Source organism: Protopterus annectens, chromosome 7.part0, assembly GCF_019279795.1.
Source record: "Protopterus annectens isolate FY-2018-M chromosome 7.part0, PAN1.0, whole genome shotgun sequence".
NCBI lineage: Eukaryota > Metazoa > Chordata > Ceratodontiformes > Protopteridae > Protopterus > Protopterus annectens.
This window is the reverse complement of record NC_056739.1, coordinates 1,480,581,444-1,480,598,207: the sequence shown is the minus strand read 5'-3', so window position 1 is coordinate 1,480,598,207 and position 16,764 is coordinate 1,480,581,444. Positions and strand designations below refer to the sequence as shown.

At 40.1% G+C, this 16,764-nt stretch overlaps 1 pseudogene; it reads right to left on the bottom strand.

Moving 5' to 3' along the window:
• Positions 1–13,061: 13,061 nt before the first annotated feature.
• Positions 13,062–16,764, bottom strand: part of LOC122806173 — a 39,632-nt pseudogene continuing 35,929 nt past the window's right edge.

Genomic DNA, 16,764 nt, shown 5'->3' with positions numbered 1-16,764 from the left:
CTAAGTTAGGCTTCAGAATAGAGCCCTCTCACTATGCTGACTGTAAAACAGTCAATGTAATATATCTGAGTTATTGTGCCAAATGTTTTTCATCTTATATTGGCATGACTAATCGACAGTTCAAAGACAGGATACTTGAACATATGAGGGATACAAGAAATAAAAAGGAAAGTAGTGCCTCGGCTATGCACATCAAGAATGAAGGTAGTGAGCATATGTTTGTTTCTGGTCTTGGAAATACTTGCAGTCAGAAAAAGGGAAGGAGCTATGAGGAATATTACTGAGGCGGCTGAACAAAAATGGATTATGTTACTGCGCGCTGATAAAGCACCTGGTTTGAATAATATGGTCTCCATTAAACCTTTCCTAAAAGCGAGGCAGTTGAGACACTAGCTTTTAGTTTATGTATGTTGTGATGTTTTTAAAAATGTTAAGTATGGCTTTAAATAATTTAATTGTTTTTAATTGAAGTTGTTGTTGTGTCTTTCGTCTTTTCCCGGTTAGGGGTCGCCACAGTGGAACTCCAGTCCACTAATGATTGGCAGTAGATTTTTACGTGCCGAGTTGCCAGCTCTGACGCACAACCTTCAACGAAGGTACGCCCATTCACGCATGTCTCCACACAGAAGATTCTCTAGCTGAGAATCGAACAGGACAACGTCATACTGTGAGGCGACAACGCTACCGCAGCACCACTACTGCAGTTAATTGGAATACTATTTAATGTGGTTGTTTTAAGTCATTTTTATCTAAGTCTGATGAAGAGGTGAACCCTTGAAAGCGCTTACTTACAATAAATCGGATATTCTGCTGTGTTACATCCAGTGCTACGGTGTTTTTTCTCATTTGCTTCTTTTTGCTCTGGTTGTTTTGTTGCCTGAGGCTATATTCTTTGTTTATATTCGACTTAAACAAGTCTGGAGTTAAAGAGACTCGAACTGGAGGATGAAAAAAAGGAGAAGCAGAGTCAGCATAAAATGGAGGCCAAATGTTTGCAGGCTGAAGAAAAGGAGAAGCAGCATCAGCTTAAACTGTGATGTTTGGAGACAGAAGAGAAACTGTAACATTTGGAGACTGAAGCAAAAAAGAAAACTAGAGACTGCGACATCTGGAAATCGAAGAGAGACTGTGGCATTTGCAGAATGAAGAAAAGGAGAAATAGCATCAGCATGAAAGAAATGGAGGTAATAGGGAAGGGATAATGGGACCCCAGGAGCAATAAAGGTCAGCAAATTTCCTCCACAATTTGCAGAGGGGGATGACTTTGATAGTTTTATTCATATATGTGAAAGGGTATGTAAACAGTATAATGTTGACCAAGAGCTCTGAGTATGGTTCTTGATCCCATTACCCCATGCTAAAGCTGTAACTGCTGTTTCTAAATTCTCTGATTTCTGATTGTTTAAATTATTACAGAGTGAAACAATGTTTATTGAACTGTCATAACTTAACACTTGAAGCTTACAGAAAAAAAGTTTTGTGAGCATAGATAAAAGGTAGATGAAAGTGTATGTGATTATATTGCTAAGTTAAACATTTATTTCCATAGGAGGGTGAGTGGGTGTCAGGTCACCACTTCTGAAAGACTGGCAGACCTTTTGGTGAAGGAACAAGCCCTTAGTACTCTGCCTGAGGACATGAGACTCTGGTTGGCAGACCGAGAGTGTAACTCTGCAGGTGAGCTGGGGAGAAAAGGGGACCTCTACTTCATATGTTCATTGGTGTGTAAAAGGCCAACGGCCCTGGAGCCTTTACAAGCCTAGCCCATAGAAGTGCCCTGGCATCATGCCGCCGTTAGTTCCCAGTGCCTCTTATCAAGTAGAGCCACTGGAGTGATCCCCAGGGTGAACTTTCTATTTTCCATCCACTCATCAAGATTTCTCTTGAAAAGGGCCAGTGAGGTGCTCTGCTTGACATGTATGAGAAGTCTATTCCAGAGCATGGGCAGTCTCTGGGTTATGAACCTGTCCCTCCAGCATATTCTGTTGATTGTGTTAATGATGTTGAGGTCCCTAGAGCATGTGATGCGAAGGGATTGGGATTTCTTTAGGTGTAACATTTCTAACAGGGATGGGTCAGACATGGCTTTGTAAGTCAAGCAGAGATCACCTCTTAACAGACGATATGAGACAGAGAAAAGCTGGAGTTTTTTTGAGTCTGTCCATGTAGGGCATGTGTTTAAGGCCTAGGATCCTCTTCGTGAAGTACTTTTGTGGCTTTTCCAGCTCTTGCAGTTGTTTAGTGAGGTACATGCCAAATGGGGCATTATACTTGATGGTTGGTCTGAGGAAAGGGTAGAGAGAGATGATGACCTCCTTCTTCCTGGATGCATAACTCTTGATAATGAGATGTGCCACACAGAAGAACTTTCTGACCACAGTGGCAATGTAGTGGCTGAAGGAGAGGTTACTGTCAACCTGTGTCCCCATATCTCTTAAAACGCCTTCAGTGTTCTGTGGGCTACCATCAATGTGATGATTAGTGGGTACTGAGGTTTTCCCAAAGGGAATGAAGATGCATTTTTGGCATTAAGCTTAAGGCCATGGTTTCAACACCAGTCGTTGGTCACAGTGAGGCCTTTCTATAGGATGTCTACATCACTTGGGGAGTTAATACTGCCTCCCAGCTTGTAATCTTTGGTGAACCTGGTCAGCCAGAGTCCCTCCATGTTGGCCTGGACTTCTGAGAAGTAGATGCCAAACAGGAGAGGCCCCAGGACTGATCCCTTTGGGACTCCACTCATGACTGGTTGGCAGTCTGACTTGGAGTCCACTACTTTCACACTGTGAGTTCTATCTGTGGGCCAATTTACAATCCACCTAGTGATATAGGGGTTGATGTCTAGCTTGGCGAGTTTATCAATAATTCCTGAGTGAGGAACGGTATCAAAGGGCTTGGCCAGATCGAGGTAGGTTGTATGAACTGCCTTGCCCTCATCCACAGCTCTGATGACTGACTCAAAGAAGTCAGCCAGGTTGAGCAGGCATGATCTACCTTTCACAAAACCAAACTGCGTGGGATCTAGAGTTTGAAGATTCCCTATATCCCTGTTAAATAGGGCCATGATGATGGGCTCCATAGCCTTACACATCAGACTAATCAGGCTAATGGGGCGATAATTCCCAGGGTCTGTCATCACTCCCCCTTTAGAGGGATGACTGTAAAGTGTGCCATTCGGTAGGGACAAAGCTTGAGGTGAGGCTGTGATTGAACAGGGCACACAGATGTGGTGCCAGTTTACTTTGCAGTTCATGCAGAACACATCCAGGGATATTGTCGGGTCCCACGGAAGCTGTATTCTTGGCCTTGGACAGTGCAGCTTTAACCTGTGCTGCAGTAATGCTGGGTGCCTGGCATTCCTCCGGTATTGTGATTGTTCCTTTGGGGGGGGGTAAAGTTGGCAATGAATCATGCTGGCAATATCTGTTGGCTCAGTACAGGAGGTACCATTGTGCAGTGACGCACAGCAAACCTTGGTATTGCCGTGGAGATTTTTGATATAATTATAGAAGGCTTTGTGATTGTTTTTAGTGCCTGATACAATTCTGCCTTCATAGCTGGCTTTAGAGGTTTTGACGAGGGATCTCAACTTTTTGTTGAGGCTAATAAGGGAGTTTTTCTAGTCTTGGGACTTCACCTTTTTCTGCAACAGTTTCTTCCTTCTGTTGTAGAGTTTATTAATGGCAAGGGAGCACCAGATTGGCTTCCTTTTTTTGGAGGAGAGCATCTTGGTTCTGTTGGGTATAGCTAGTTCCATGCATTTATGTATGTGTTCGTACAGTGCATTGGTGTATGACTCGGTAGCCATGCATCTATTTTCCATTAACATGGGTGCCATGAAGTTAGCTACCTCTGTTTTTAGCAGCCCAAAGTCAGCTTTGGAGAAGTTTTTCAGGGGGGTGTGGGTGAGATGTGGATTTCCATGGTGATTAGTTTGTGGTCGGATCTAACCAGGGAGGAACTAACTATTGGTGTAGAGCAATGGTTGCCCATGTTAGTAATAACCAGGTCAAGGATGTTGCTTCCTCTAGTGGGGGTAAGAATGAGCTGGTCCAGGGCATTGGAATTGATGAATTCCAGGAAGCGCTGGGCCAGTGTATTGGTGCATGAGTAGTTTTCTCAGCTGATGGAGGGGTAGTCGAAGTCACATAGTATGAGAGTGTTGGGCTGGACCCTAATAGTTTCCAGGGTGCTTAGGAATGTGGAGTGAGAGTCGTGAGACATGGTTGCGGACCTACGGCAGGCTATGACCTGAATTTCCATTTTACCCAATGTTAGTTCCACCTGAAGTATCTCAGATTCATTATGCTGGGCTACTAGTCTGGAGGTGTGCATATCCTTTATGAATATGGAGACACCACCACCTTTGGAGCTTCAATCCATGTTCTGGGGCTGAAAACGTGTGGAATGAGTTATAGCCTGGTAGTGCAGGGGTGCTTTCTGCTGCTTTAAATCAGGTCTCCGTTACAGCACAAATGTTGATGTTCTCCATTTTGAGGAGTGTTTCGAGCAAGTGTATTTTGAGATTTAGACTTCTAGCATTATGCAGCATGACCCTCAGATTGCATTTATTTATAGCTGTTACAGTGGTAATTTGGTCTTTGGAACATCACCTAAAAAAGGCACTATAGGGGTGGCAAGAGCCTTAGCCAGTATCCAGAATCCCAGGGGTGACAGATGCAAGCCATCTCTGGAAAAGCATTGAGGTCTGTCAATCATGTTATCACAAGCAGACAGAAACTGGATCCCCTTAAGAGTGACACCAGAAACTTAGCCAATTGTTGAAGTCTATCATTTTCTGGTTGTACTGCGGTATCATTCTGGCTGATGGTAGGATGCTGCTCAGAGCTAGGGTCATACCTGCCTGGGCCACATAATCCGAGAGTTCCTCCATGTCTCTTCTCATGTAGTCCAGGGAGGTGCATCTCAGGTTATTCACACCGACATGGACAGTGACAGAGTTATACTTGTACTTATTGTGGAGTGACCTGAGTGCATGTGTTATGTGTTGGATTCTGGCACCTTATAGACAGCTGACTGTTACCTTCTCCTTATTCAGCTTAGTGAGTGGGACATCAGTGTGCCTCACTATCAAGTCACCAATGATTAGTGCATTGGGCAAGCTGTTTTGCCTTACGGGCTTAGGTTGAGCAGCACACTATGTAGGTTAGCTATGTGTCTTGTGGTTTGTGCTGTGTTGTGGTGGTCGAGTATGTTTCTGCCGTGGAGGTCTCTGCTGTTTGGGTAGATTTCTATTGAGAGCCTCCATGATGGTGGGTTTGTGTTTTTATGTGAGAGCTGTGATGGTGGGTGTTCAGTAGGGCTATCTGTTGCGTGTGGTGCAGGTGTTGACCTTCTCTTGACCAGCGATTCCAGTCTTGCCTTGAGTGTGCATAGCTTCCAATTTGGATATATAAGTGCACCTCTCACAAGTCCGAGTGTTGGGATGCAAGAGGAGAGAGTTGTCTGTGTACATGAGGCAGTTGCTACACTGCCTCAGAATGCTCAAGTTCACCAGGTTAATAGGAGAAAGCACAGGGGAAGTGACCTTTAGACATGCCAGGAGGGATGGTCAATATTACTAAGTACTGGAGCTGTTTCCTTATATATTGCTTTTACAGGAAAAATGGCACTCAACTCGTCTGCGTCTATCACGTTGAGTTTGTGTGCATGCAGCTACATGCTTTCAGGCTTGGAGACAGGCAGGAAGGTCTGGTAGCCTGGGGGAGGGGGACCCAGATAGACCCCATGCCTGAAGCTTGGGCTGGTGATGTGGGTATTTCAGGGAGGGAGCTACATTGTGGCATTGAGCCTGAAAGTGAACCACAACTGCTGGTAGGTACTGATGTCTCTGTGGACATGGTGACAGCAAGGACAGAGGTGAGTGGTAGTACCCAGCCTGACAGGGTGGCACCACTGTCAGATGGTACTAGACTTCTTGTGGAAAGGGATCTGGGAAGGGTTACAAAGGTAGGGTTGAGAAAGGCTCAGCTTTTGGACCCTACTTTACGAAGTTTGAGGTAGGTAGCTAAGGAGACACCTGATGCTCAAGGAAAATGGGAGTCTATATACTGGAACAAAAGGTTACTGTACAGAGAGTGAACCTCTGATGGAGGGCTAGAGAGTGAGGTAATACACCTACTGTTGGTAGTTCCCAGATCCTACCATCTGGCATCTCTAGCCATTGCCCATGACATTCCTTTTGCAAGTCATATGGGCATAACGTGTAATAAGAGACATATTATGCAGAACTTTTATTGGCCTGGGATTGCAAAAGGGTACTATAGAACCTGTGAGCACTGCCAAAAGGTAGGCAAGGCAGAGGACAAAGCCAAAGCTCTGTTAATGCCTTTACCTGTGAGAGCCATTTCAGAGGGTAGCTATGGATGTTGTGGGGTCTCTGAGTACCCCAAGCTCCACAGCGAAGAAGTATATCCTGGTGCGAGTAGATTATGCTACTAAATACCCTGAGATGGTAACTCTGCCCTCCACTGAGGCAGAAAAGTTGGCACATGCTTTCTTAGAGATTTCCAGCACTGTAGGTTTCCCAAAAGAAAGACTAACTGACAGAGGTGCCAATTTCATGTCAGACCTGCTGGCTTGTCTGTGGAAGCATTGCGGAGTGAAGTACCTAAAGACCACCCTCTACCATCCCCAGAATACTGGTCTTATGGAGAGGTTAAACTCTACTGTAAAATCCATGCTACGGGCATGTGTAGACTAGATTAAGAAAGAGTGGGACAAATATTTGCTACATTCACTGTTTGCATACAAAGAGCTACCCCCAGGAATCCACAGGTTGCTCACCCTTTGAGTTGCTGTATGGGCACAGGGTGAGGGGGCCTTTAGAACTGATTTGTGATGAGTGGGAGGGTGAATGTAAATTCCACAAGGAGTCTGTTGTGGCATATGTCTTAAACCTCAGGACAAGGCTTAGGGAACTCATAGGCTTGGCCCAGGAGAACCTGGCAGGAGCCCAACAGCAAGAAAAAGGTCTGGTATGACAGGAATGCTCAAGCCCAAGAGTATGCAGTGGCACAGCATGTTATGGTGCTCATTCTTGTCAGACACAATAAGTTACAGGAAGCTTGGGAAGAATCCTTCAAACTGGTAAGGAAGGTCAGTATTGTTAATTACATGTAAACCTGCTAGGCAGGAGACAGGGTCACAAATTGTATTATATTAACATAATGAAGCCTCAGCATATCAGGAAGGTCCTTGGCAGACTGCAAAGAGCAGAGTCGACCATTAAGCCAAGTGAGTGACAGGTGGGGATGGCAGATATCTCCTACCTTGGACATAAAATGGGGAGTGATAAGATTAGGCCAGAACCTGCTGAAGTGGAAGCTATTCAGGAGTGATCTGCCCCGTTACCAAAAAGCAGGTGACAGCATTCTTGGGGACAGTTGGTTACCATAGAAAGTTTGTTCCCAATTATAATAGCTGCTCCCCTCACAGGCCTGATAAGGAAGAACAGGCCAGATAAGGCAGTGTGAACCCCAGCCTGCAAGCAGTCATTCCAAAAGCTTAAAGGGGCTTTGGGAGGATCCCCTGTGTTAGCCAGTCCAGATTACAGCAATGCCAATACAGATGGGCTCTCAAGACAGAGTATACATTAATGTGTTCCCAGACAGGCCCATTCCTCTCAAGCAATGTTTTTCAAGGGCCACTTGAAAAACTAGTGTGTGTTTACAAAGGGGAGGGGAGAGATGTGACAATGTGAGTTGTTTGCCATCTGGGTCAGGGAGAATAGGGCTGTACATGTGTAAGATATGCCATTGTAATTAGCTGGTGTTTTGTAAATAATGTTCTGTCATTTGACTATCACACTGACTTGTACAGATTTGTGAAAAACTTTCTGTCATTTGACTACCACACTGTCTTGTACAAATGCTTATGTTAAAAATGTATCAACAATGTTATTGGAAATGATTAAATGTTTATGTTTAAGCAAATAATTTTCAATCACTGCAACAGATATTAGAAAAGCTCTGAGTCTGTTCTCTACTGGAGTCATGTGATCAAATGTGATGTCATTCTATAACCAGAACTGAGGGATGGAACTCACAGATCAGCTTGTTTTGTTTTCTTTGGAATCTGACACAAAAATCTATGATAGTTATCAGAGTCAGTTAGTTGTTCAGTTGCGTTGATCAACTGAGCTAAGTTGTAATCAGTGTTAGTGGGAAGCTTATCACCTTGCCTTGTGGAAGTAAGCATCTCAGCATTCAATCCTGCCTTGTTGAATGAAGTTAGATAGGGAACAGTCCTTCTTTAGACAGTCAGGAATTACAGTGAGATTAGCTAAGTAGTGTTTTTCTGTATCTGCCTGAATCTGTCCAACTGTGTTATTTTTCTTTCTCCTGTGACAAACTCTGATGTTTACTGCACTTAGCTATTTAATATTCTCATGTTTTATATTTTATTAAACATTTTTATACCTTTCATTGGGAACTGATCTTTTAGAGATTAACTTTAACATCTTGAGAGTACTTGTGCTTTTTTTAATGAAGCCTTGGCCACTCCGAAAAGCGGTGTTGCTTGGATTACACTCTACCATTTATATTAGCATTGATTTTACTCAGTATAATTGGATACCCTTGTAACAGCCTGATAGCAATTGGCTGGAGGCAGCATTGTTACCTTATTGTCTGGGCATAAGGGCAAAAATCTAGTAAATCTGTGTCAGCCTTTCCCACGAGTGTGTGTGTATATGAGACAATTAATTACCAAGGTGTGGGTGTGCCAGGTACCCAGAAATGGGACACGGTGCTCCAAAGTGAGTCTTGTTTGGGATCTGGAGAGAGAGTCCAGTCCAGAGATCTGGGGGAGTGTTCGCTGTGTGCTCTTGGGGGAAACCGTGCTTGACGTAGAGAGCTGCAGTTGAAAATACTGTGTAAATCCATCCCTGTGTTAGTGATGGTCTCTCACTAGTGTTGGTGGCGAGGACTGAAGCTCCTTGATTAATTGTCCAGGTAAAGAGGGCCTGTCACATAGGCAAATTTATATTTATATAAAAGTAATCAGACTGTATTAACAAGTTCACGTTTACAAACATTAAACTTCACATATATTGCTATATATCATATAACCTAAGCAACTTTACATAAATTATTCAATTCCTATCTTTTTTAAACAAGAAACATCTTTATTAAACTATCACTTATGACACAGGCAATCATACATTTATATAAATGAAAACAATTCACACGGAGACAATCTTAGTTGCAAGCATTTTACATCACAAACCATACTGACATACTCACAATTTCAAACATTATACATAATCTACCCAATCATTTTCAGTCAAACAGTGCATAGCTCTTAAATCCTGCCTTCTTTCAAACCTCATTCCTCCTATGTATTGTTCCTACAATTCCCATTTTTCCTATGCAGTTTGTTCTTACCCTTTTCTAAAGATCTGAATTCCAGTTGTTTTATCTCCATTACTATATTCATTACTTTCAGTATAGTTGGTTTAGATTTTGATTTCCATTTTCTAGTAATTTTTTTTTGGTGGATACCTTAATAGACACAGTAAGGCCTTACCATGTCTAGGCAATTCAGATTCTGTATCATAGCTCAGAAAAATCTCCCTCATCACACCCATCTCTGACAGTGCATCCAGCAGGGAATCCTGAAAGTCCACCAACTCGCCACACTCCTAGAAAATATGTTCCCAATTACCTCTTTCTTCCCCATCACACCGCTAACATTTGCTGTCTACCTGATGAAAAATCCTCTGGTTGTCAATATGGTTTGTTTTCATTTATATAACGGTATGATTACCTCTGTCATAAGTAGCAGTTTAATAAAGCTGTTTCTTGTTTAATAAAAAAAATAAATAAATTTCTTAGATCACTCAGTTATTACATGCAGTTAAAGTACTGCATGTTGGAGCAGTCTTAAGGTAGTTCTTATTTTCAATTGAGATCTATGACAGTTTCCAAAGGAAAGTTTTAATTTGCCTTTTTGAAGGGTTAAGGATATAATATAAAAAAGCAGACAGGGACGCGACTGTCACTTGCCAAATCTTTAATAAAAATGCAGACGTGAATAAAACAGCAGGGATTTCAAGTTATAACAACTCTTTGTCAATGCTAAAACAAAGTACAAGTTCTGCAATTAATCCATTTAGACTAATAGCCAGCATACCCTAATAAATCAATTCATCAATTATCCAATCAAAACATAGCAGTACAAAAACAAACATAATGCCCGGTAAAATATATATATATATATATATATATATATATATATATATATATATATATATATATATATATATGGGAATATATTATAGAAATTCTCTTTTATATTTCAAAACCGGTTTAATACTATTTTTTTATATTTCTGAAAGAGTACTCTATAGGGTATTTTTAAAGTCTGCCAATTCATTACACTTCCAAAACAAATGTTCCCGGTCACTTCTGTCTCCCCCATCACACTTCCAACATTTGCCGTCTACGTAAAGAAAAATATTTGGAGTCTGCTTGGGGTATAAAAATGTATATGCAAATACTTCCAAGCAAAAATCCTAAATTTTCTAGACTTTGATCCATATTATGAGCCATACATACATCCTACTACTGTTTCCTTGTGAACTGATTATCACATTTCTCTTCCCAATCTTTTCTAACCTCCTCTGATTGATTCCAATAGTTATTGTGCAATATTGTATATGGTCTACTAATAATCCATTTTTAACAGCAGCTTCTATTCAAGAGTGAACTAAAAACTCTACCAGAACCAGTCTTTCACTTAGGATCTCTCTATCCCATTATCTTTCTCTATACTCTGATATCAGTCCCTGATAGACAAGGCAGTCTCTAGTGTGCAGTCCAAATGTCTTACTGACATCTTCCCATTCTATCACCTTTCCTCTAGTTATTTGCTCCCAGTACCTTGGTTGCTTTAGCTGCGGTGGTGGTGCTGCGGTAGCGTTGTCGCCTCACAGTTAGACGTTGTCCGTTCGATTCTCAGTTAAAGCGTCTACTGTGTGACGACATGGCGCGTGAATGGCCTTTCGCCGTTGAAGTTGTGCGTTTTGCCCAAGCCAGCATGTAAAACTCTCTGCTGCCTCATTAGCATTCGGAGTTTCCTGTGTTGGCTGTTAACCGAAAAAAAAAAAGACACACACACCTTGGTTGCTTTAGCCAGCTTTCTCTAGTAAATTCCAGTCCCCTTTTGCCTATTCTATGTGATGCTAATTACAGTCATCCCTATAAGCAGAATCTATTTTCTCCATTCTCTCATTGGCATAGTTCTTAGAATACTTTCTCTTACTTTATGAATATAATATTGTGTATGGGCATTGTTATTCTTTTTAAGGATCTGTATCCAAAATCCCAATTCTCTCTTTATTTCATGAATCCAACCCCCTGCTTCATCATCATCACCCATTTCCACTGTGAATTATAGCTTTCTGCATGTGTTGTCTATAGGAGCATTAACTGTGTGGCTTTATAATATCCCTTCAAATCAGGTAATCCTAAACAACCTTGTTCTATTATAAGGATCAACTTATCCCACTTGACTGTTGCCCTCTTTCCTCCTTGATAAAAATCCTTCAACTCTATTAATTGCTCTCTGCAACTTCTCTGATAAAATATGCCTGACCTTTATATAACATTAAGGGGGCTAAAAACATTTTCCCTGCTTGTATTTTGCTACCCATAATAAGAGCTTTCAGTTTCTCAGTTTTTGTATTATCTTTGTTTAGTCTCTTCTCACATATCCCTGGCTGCATAACAGAATCTTTTAAACACCTACTCAAACACTTTGTCATTTTATTGTGTGCCCATAAATATGGGTATTGCTGAACCAATTCATGTGTGAGTACACAGTTTACAACTGTAGCTTTTGTTTTGTGTTCATTAATTTTATATCCCGAAAAAACTGACTCTGTCTCAGAATGTTCCATGATACTGAGAAGTCCTTTTCTGGTTTTATCAGGAACAAAATATTGTCTGCAAATAAAGCCAACTTTTCTTGACTATCATACCAATTATATCCCTGAATTTCTGTGTCCCTTATTTTCTTTGCTAGTGTCTCTAAATACAATGCAAATAACAAAGGGGAAAGAGGACACCCCTACATGGTTCATCTGTTCAGATACAACTTAATAAATTACCTTGCAGCTTTGATACCAAGTTGGCATTTCTTTTGTATTTCCAAAATGTCATCTTTCTTTCACCTATAAAAATCATGAAAACAATAGCCAGGTGCAATTTAATCTGTGTCAATGAGTAGCAAGCACATTAAAACAAGAAGTAAAGGTGTTTTTAAAAAGGTACATGTGCAAAGCAGTGAGTGAATTGGGTGTGACTGTTGAGATTTTTCCTCAGGAGCTGTACGAGCTAATCTTTTTTTTTTTTGCCTTTTTCTGAACTTTTAATCTTTAATCTCTGCCCAGTAAAACCATTGGACAATGATGCTCAGAAAACAAAAATCCAACAAATCCAAGACCAGAACTATTGGGTCCCATCTGTTCTTTCAAGCTTAACCACTCTTTTCAAGTACTTGAATGCCCTGTCCCAAAAAAGCTTTTAATGAGCAATCTTGACTCGCTTGTGAATATACTGAAACTGATTTAACCACTACTGTTCATAAGCTGATTCCCAAAGGCTTCAGGACTGGGCCTGTTGTACATGTGCCTCTGTCTCTCTAGAAGTTTTATATATATATATATATATATATATATATATATATATATATATATATATATATATATATATATATATATATATATCAAATGCTTTTACAAGCCTTATTCACAATACAATTTACATGGCATTATCCCTCTGCACTTCTGCTGCTCTGTACATTCATTTCTTTTATTTCCTTATCCTGCATGGAAATAACGGCTCTGTTCATACAGACAATTTATACATTATTGTCTTTACAACACAGTACATGTTCTGGACCACAAAGCAGATTTTCTCTGTAGATCTCTCAGTGCAAAATGCTTAGAAAAACATACCTGATATCCAAATCCAGTTTTTTAAAGTCCATTGTAATAAAATGTATACACAACAGAACTCATGTCCAAAAGGTATTTTTTACTCCCTTTTCTCATTAGATTTGTTATCCTTAGAATGTTATTTTCTTTTTTCTCCTTCTTGTTCTCTTTCACTGAAATGGCTTCTGATTTCTCAGTGATTCTTTCAGCATTAATATATGTACCTTTTTCCTTGCCTTGTCTTGTTCCTCACAATCATCAAATTTGGCCTTGGATGTTGGTGCAGTTGCTGCATTTAGGAAGCTAATAGCTAGAAGTTTTGGTTTTGGTTCCTCATCTACAAAATCAACAGGTGGATTCCATGACCATGCTCTGTCTCTGTCGCATTTGGCATTAGTTTGCATCAACATCTGAACTGTTCACTTCTCTTTATGCTTTAGCAGTTTAACATTGCCATTCTCTTCTTCTTTCCATTTTGGTGGATTGTATTCTGATGCAAATCTGAGTAACTCTGCACCCATCTTGAAAAGTTTGTCTTCTAGAGTTTTAATCTCTTGTTCTGGCAAATAAATGATAGATTCAAAATGTGGGTCATGGTTAAAATACTCTACATTTTCTGTAGAAGTTTCATGTTCTTCAGATGTCTTCTTCATATTTGCTATAACAATGAACAATTGTACAGGATTAATCTGATGATGATGATTAATGACACTCTGCCCACTTCTCTAATCAAGATGATCATTTTTAAGCCATTAGCTGTAGTTTGGGTTTGGTGAGCCACAGGTTACCTTTTTATGTTAGAATGACTTGATGGTTTTAGTTACTAACATTGCTACTGTTCTCATATGTGATATGTTTTAAAATCTATACTACTCATTTACTCACTGCTTTGCTATAGCAATGACCAACAGTAGAAAAAGTTCATTGTGCTTAATAGCCAGTGGTGGGTGGTGGCTTCAAAGCAAGGAGTGCAGTAGGAAGCAACTAAATTGGTGGGGCTTGACCATTTACCTCTGTAGAAAGAACAGTTGGGATCAGCCACTTTTATTGACAGACTGTCACAGTATCTACAAATTATAGCCACTTTACTTAAAAATATATTATTTATATTATTTTCTCATTAGGTTCTTTCTTTTTAGAAACTGATGTTTTCTTATTCTCTTCTTTCTCCTCTTTGTTCTCTTTCACTTAAAGGGTTACAAATTTCTCAGCAGTTTTCCCAGCATTAATATGTGCACCTTTTTTGCCATTTTTATTTCTTCTTCACATTCATCAAATTTGGCCTTGAATTTCTGTGTATTTTCTGTGTTTATGAAGCTAATAGCTAGAGGTTCTGCTTTTGATTCCTCATTCACAAAATCAACAGGTGCATTACATTACTATGGTCTGTAACAGGACATACCTTAAGTGAGATAGAGCCCCAAAGAAAGGACTTCATGGCACCCTCACTCACTGTTGCACACTGCCACCCTGCATTCCCAGTGCTTCTTCCATGTTTCCCCAAATCCTGTCCGCATATCATTCAGACATATTACTTATTTCTTGTTTTTTCACACTGTATCTTACTCTTCAGCTATTAATATACAGTATCTTTTCAATTTTACCTAACTGGCCAAGGCTGCTATATAATAACTGTGGAGGAAGTAACTGAATTAAGCTGGAATTTGTGAGTTGCTGGGCTCCCAACAGTCAAAGGGTTCTAGATGTTCTGTGGTGCATTTCAGAGCGTTTCCCCAACTTTTTGATCCAATGATGGCCTAAATAAAAATCATGAGTAAGGAAAGAAATTCACTCTTTTTTTTTTCAAGGAAGGAATAAGTTAAGTGTAATGTCCAAATCTGCCAAAATAAAATGAGTTCATAAATGCTTACAAAGCTATAAATCATATGCAGGAATACTGCTTGCCTCTGTACCCCTCCAAAAATATATTCACCCTCTGTATACCCCTCTGGTATTAGACTGGGATGAAAGTGAAAGAACAAATGGCCATGGTAACACATTTCAGCTAGATGCTATCAGATGCATTTACATAGCTTGTTTAACTCATTATAGCCGGGTGATGCCTGTAGGTGTTTCTGCTGTTACATTCTAGTGTCACCTCTAGGTGTCAAATATTGCTCACTCATTTTTACATTAATAATTTCAAAACCATGCTACATACAAAGTATTAAAATATTTAACCTTAAAGCTTACATAACAGTAAACACAAATGTGCTTACATCTGACTCCTGTCTAGTGCAGGTAAAGAGATATTAATTGTTGTTCATATAATATTTTACTGTTATAAAGTTCATGCTTTTGTAAATATGTTAATAACCAAGTAGTACAGACAGAACTGCTTAGCCACATATGAAAGCTCTCAGCTGTATGAACACCACACTACTAAAAGTATATGTGTAACTAGGGTGCTTGCTGAGATATTGTAAGTAGTTTACAAAACATTACAACCTTAATAGTTATGTTTACTTGGACTCATAAAATCCATTTTAAAACCTAAAAACTAAAGAATAATACCACTATAAAAATAGCTTGTGCTGAAGGGTTTGTCATTTACACTTCTTTAGTAACCTCTGTGGTTTTTGGAGATATGTACATTTGTTTGAAATGTGAGGACAAAATTTGATTCTGTCAAAAAGCTTAGGTTCCGCCCAATGGAACTTATAGGGCAAACTTACTGAGCTCCATTGGAGGGAATGAGTTAATCCTAGCTAAACAAGATACCCACCAGTATACAGATCTTTTGATTCTGAAGAAACTGGAAAAAAAAAAAAAACACATTGATCACAGTAACATATTCTAATGTGTTGCTCCTAGACAGTACACTGTTACTAGATAAGTTGTACTGACGTTCTGTGCACACTTTTGAGGTATGATTGCAAGGAAATTATAGATATAAACACACTGTCATTGGCTCAACAGAATTTATGGAGATCATCTGTGCACATCCTGAGCGGGCCCAGAGTAGGGGTTGAGGATGGGAACTCCACTAAGTCTGTATTAAATGCCTACATATAGTAGAGGGTCTTAGGAGGAGAAAAGAGAACCAATGTAAAACCCAGATAGAGTCAGGGAGGACATGCAGACTCCACAAAGAAAAAATCACAGCCAAAAACTCAACCAAAGAACCAAGAACTGTGGGATGGCAACTCTAGTAACTGTGCCTCTGTGACAATGATCAGCTGCTATCACGCACATCCTGCCAAGTCCACCACAGACACTTTGTACAGTTCTAATGTCTGACTGTGGTGGAATATGAAAGAAATTATGGCCAACTTGTTTCAGATACACTGCAACATGCCCCCAATCACAGTCATTTTCATCCACAAACAGCCCCCATACCCATCAATTACAGCTAGCTTATTGAATGTGGATGTCTTAAATTTCTGATTATGTTAAAAAGGGCACTGTAAAGTATTTCAGCTGGCTTCACAGAGATGCACACTAATTCTACAAAGTCGGATAACGACTGTTTAACTACAGCAAATGACACCAGGAGCCAGTAACTTGCATCCACAGGCAACTTCTACCCAGCAATTAAAGCCACTTTGTCGACTACAATCACTGTGATAAAAATAGCGTCTGCAGTACTGTATTTGTTTCATGCAAACAATACCTACAGTACAGTATGCAACCTGCTTCACACAAATACAAATTAGTCCTGCAAAGTCAAAATGATGATGTTTTGACATGAACAAATAATAACAAGGTCAGTCACTCATCTCCAGGTCTTCCCTGTATTCATCAATTATATCCACTTTGTCTGCCAATACCCCAAGATATCTGACTATGATAAAAGTAATGGC